This window comes from Benincasa hispida, chromosome 2 (genome assembly GCF_009727055.1).
Source record: "Benincasa hispida cultivar B227 chromosome 2, ASM972705v1, whole genome shotgun sequence".
Lineage (NCBI taxonomy): Eukaryota > Viridiplantae > Streptophyta > Magnoliopsida > Cucurbitales > Cucurbitaceae > Benincasa > Benincasa hispida.
In genome coordinates this window covers 59238262-59243413 of record NC_052350.1, presented here as the reverse complement: position 1 = coordinate 59243413, position 5152 = coordinate 59238262, and positions in this window count along the sequence as shown.

Genomic DNA, 5152 nt, shown 5'->3' with positions numbered 1-5152 from the left:
TATATATACTCACATAAAAAACATATAATCTTAATATTTAAATACATATAACTATAGTAAATGACATACCATGTTTAATACATTATTTATCAACCCATCGACCCTCACAATCATGTCTAATGTATATGGATGTTGTATCATCAATCTCAGTAAATGTATCAACATTGGGCATTTTCCAATACAATTGAGGTCCACTATAGTAAACCCAAACTCGTCTGTTTTGACTCCAGTTCTATTCTCAACCCAATTACATTTGAATAAAATAAATGATAATCCATGATGGTCAAGCTCCATATTTCTTGTATTACACCATAAAAGGTCATATCTGACATGACGGGCCTTTTATCCTTAGCACTAGAGACTTGCATTGCGGTAGCCGTTATAGTAACTCCAATATTTTGAACCCTTCTAAATCACCGCGATTCTTTATGTGATAGTAGTAACCATTTACCACATAACCAGAATATTTGCCATAGTTGGACAAGGCCCATCAGCTATTCATCTCAAAGAAGGCGATATGGAATTTTTGGAAACTTCGAGAGCTAGTGCAACCTACGATATATTTCATAATATTTTAGTAGTTAACATTTAATTATACATTAAATAGTAGGTCTCTAGAGATTACCCGTGTGGACAACCACCGATTGAATGTACGATTATGCTCTTCTTGAAGCCACTTTCTACTTTTATTTTTCCCAGAATTCAACTTAGAAAAAATATCCATATGTTGCCTATTATAAATGACAAAGTTAGTAGATTATTGAATAATCAAGTAACCTCAAACGAGAATAAGATGGAGATCTACATACTCGACATAAGAAAGCACATCATTTACATTTTGAATGACATAAAGATGAGCTTGATCCAACTCATCCTTACTCGATCTGATAAAAGAAGCAGCTGACAATCCTCTATCAATGTTTGAATTCACTTTTTTTTGTTAATGAGTTTAGCCCAATAGAATTAACACCATATACAAATTCAGAACAAAACTCTATAGTCTCTTCAACAATATAATTTTCTCCAACACATCCTTCTGGTCGATTTCTATTTCGTACATAAGTTTTCAACACTTTTATGTGTCGTTCAAAAGGATACATACACCTCAAATAAATAGGTCCACAAAACTTAGCTTCTCTTACGAGATGCACTACAAGGTGTACCATTATTGTGAAGAATGATGGAGGAAAATATTTCTCTAAGAGGCATAGGGTGACAACGATATCCTCTTGCATACCCTTTAACTGAGATGAATCGATCGCCTTGCAACATATAGCATTAAAGAAGAAGCATGGGTGAGTAATTGTAAGTCTTACATGTTTGGGTAAAATATCATGAATGGCTACCGGTAATAATTATTGCATAAGAACATGATGGTCATGCGATTTAAGTCTGTAAAGTTTCAAATCTGTGAGCGACACTAAACTTTGAATGTTCGATGAATAGCCTTCAGGTACTCTAATTTTCGATAGTACTTTACAAAAGCTCAATTTCTCAGCTCGTGTTAATGTATAGCATGTGGGAGGTAAAAATACTTTTTTCTCTCCTACTTGAGGGGTAAACTCTGATATAATGTTATAACAACCTAATTTTGTACGCATACACTACATGAAATTAAATGTCAAATGTTAAGCAGGACGAAATTTTATTTAAAGGGGTGGTAAATGTAAAAAAATAAAATATATAATTAAGAATGAAAAATATATAAACTTAATAGGAAAATCGAGTGGAAATTTAGAATTGGAAAAAAAATAAGAAATTTATTAATTATCTAAAAAATAATGAATAAGGGAGCAGAATCAGAGAGGATTAATTAGAAGTTGGACGCTAGCTAATTTNCCACTCCCACGCATTGATGACCTATTTGACCAATTACAAGGAGCCTCAGTATTCTCCAAAATAGATTTACGATATGGATATCATCAACTACGAATCAAGGAGTCTGATATACCCAAGACTGCTTTCCAAACAAGATATGGGCATTATGAATTCATTGTGATGCCCTTTGGATTAACGAATGCCCGAGCAGCATTCATGGGCTTGATGAATAGAATTTTTAAGGACTATCTTGATAACTTCGTGATCATATTTATAGATGATATTTTGGTCTATTCCAAGTCTCAGGCAGAACATGAAAAACATCTTAGGGACGTCCTTTCCATATTAAGAAATGAAAAGTTGTATGCCAAATTCTCTAAGTGTGAGTTTTGGACGCGACAAGTTGCCTACATAGGGCATATTGTAAAGCAAGAAGGAATCTCAGTGGATCTTGCTAAGACTGAAACAGTTAGCAAGTGGCCTCGCCCAACAACAGTCAGCGAAGTGCGTAGCTTCCTTGGATTAGCAGGATATTATAGACAATTTGCAAAGAATTTCTCAAGTATAGCATTACCCTTAACTAACCTCACCAAGAAGAATAATCCTTTTGTCTGGAATCAAGCATGTGGGCAAAGCTTCCAGGAACTAAAAGAAAAGTTTACCATAGCTCCTATTCTCACTATACCTGACGGATCAGGGGGTTTAATTATGTACAGTAACGCATCAAAGAAGAGGCTTGGTTGTGTATTGATGCAACACGAAAAAGTAATAGCATATGCTTCAAGACAACTAAAACCTTATGAACAAAATTATCCCGTTCATGACTTGGAGTTAGCTGCCGTAGTCTTTGCCCTAAAGATATGGAGACATTACTTATATGGGAAAAAGATCCAAATTTATACAGATCATAAAAGCCTTAAGTACTTCTTTACACAAAAAGAGTTAAATATGAGGCAACGAAGATGGTTAGAATTAGTCAAAGATTATGGCTGTGAGATCCTCTATCATCCAGGAAAAGCTAACATTGTTGCTGATGCTCTTAGCAGAAAGTCAGCTCATACAGCAGCGCTAATTACCATCTCCAAATACATAATGGATGACCTTGAAAGAGCTAAGATCTCACTAATACCAGAAACCTTCACAACTCGAATAGCACAGTTAATTGCAAGACCTGCATTAAGGCAAACTTAGCCCCACTTTATTGGACCCTTTGAAATATTAGAACGTATTGGCCAAGTAGCTTATCGATTAGCATTACCACCTACCCTTTCTACAATACATAATGTCTTTCATGTATCAATGCTTCGGAAATACGTGTTTGACTCATCACATGTAGTAAATTATGAACCTCTACAAATAAGTGAAAACTTGGAATATGAAGAGACTCCAGTTTGCATCCTAGCAAGAGAAAAGAAGTCACTTCGTAATCGAGAAATAAGTTTTGTGAAGGTTCTCTGGAGAAATCAGCAAGTAGAAGAAGCTACATGGGAACGAGAAGAAGAGTTGAAAGTCAAATACCCTTATCTGTTTAAGAACCAAGAAACTTTCGAGGACGAAAGTTCTTAAGGGGGGAAGAATGTAACAACCAAAATTTGTACGCATACACTACAGGAAATTAAATGTCAAATGTTAAGTAGGACGAAATTTTATTTAAAGGGGTGGTAAATGTAAAAAAATAAAATATATAATTAAGAATGAAAAAGATATAAACTTAATAGGAAAATCGGGTGGAAATTTAGAATTGGAAAAAAAACAAGAAATTTATTAATTATCCAAAAAATAATGAATAAGGGGGCAGAATCAAGGAGAATTAATTAGAAGTTGGACGCTAGCTAATTTAGAAGACAAAGGACAGTAGATAACTTTTTGTTTGGGCACTGCTCATTGGAAGAATTGGAGGTGAATTAATTGCCCATATACTCTTAAAATTTGAAAGAGTTAAAACGGGGAAGTGGAATCCACAAGCATGAAGGCAACCCACGCGTGAAACTGGGTAGATTGGAGAGAAAAATTGGAGAGAGGCGAGAAGTGGAGAGAGCGAGATTCTCAGCGAGACAATTGGAGAGGAGCGGAAGAGAGAGCGAGCGCAGGAGCGAGAGTCACGAGAGCCAAACCAGTGAGAAACTAGAGAGAACGAGATTTCTGAGAAACAGAAAGAGCGAGATTTGGACATAAGCGTGGATTATGCATTGAATTTGGCCACGATCTTATAGATTAATACATGGAGAACCCTAAAATTGAATACAAACAAAGGTGAAAGACGTAGGGCAAACGTTAGCCAAAATTAGGTGTCTTATTAGAGAAATTCTTAAACTTAAAGTAATTTTAAAGAAGTCGGGTGTAGGATGAGTTGTCACACAGAGAAGAGCTGAAAACGGCTATAAAATAGGAGGCTTTAGGCTGGAAGCTAAATGGATTTCTCAACAAAACTCAGTAGTAAAAATCGTGTGAAAAGGGTGAAGTAATTCTGTAGTTAGAAGAAGGAAACACAAGGAAGTGCTGCCCAAATTTCCATTCATATTTAAAAGGGAAAGCTTACTGATTAAACATAAAAGAATAATTAAGGAATAACTAGGATCGCAGTTAAGGTAAGTAGTTATCTCACGCTCTCTTGAAGTGTTTCATGGTAGTTACCTTTAATATGTTGCATAATTATGTTATTGTTATGTTGCATTACATGTTTAAAATACGTTTATCGACAAGAGACCCCATGCATTATGTTTGTTCATAAGCTTAAATTTTAATTAGATAAAGGTTATGCTTCTAGGGTTAGCAGGGCATGTATGGTTGCACCCCTCTAGACCCAATTCTATGTCAAGTTTATGCTAAGGACTAACAGGGTATGTATGGTTGCACCCCTTAGTCCAATCTTACGTTTATGTTAATGGTTGATGTTGGATGTGACTCTGGCCCTACTGACTGCATAACCCGCTAATCACCAGATGGGTTAGTTTCCGCCTAAGTCCTCATCTTCCTATTAGGGCGGAGAAATTTACGTTAGAAGCATAACCGACCACCACATGTTATTATATGTTTTCGGTCCCAATCATATGTTTTCAGGACATGTTGCATGTGATTGTGCATTTAGTCACTACCCTATGTGAGAACTACTTACTAGGTATATTATATACTCATCCTATTTTTACAGACTTTATAGGTAAGGACACAGTGTAGGTGGTAGAACTGGACGTTGCTCAAATGGCCAACCATCAAACTCACTATTATAGGCATATGCATTTTTGTATCACTACGCTAGTGTTTTATGGATTCTGGTGTTTTGTAAAATAAACTTTTTATATAGTTTTCTACCTAATTAATAAAATCTTAGATATGT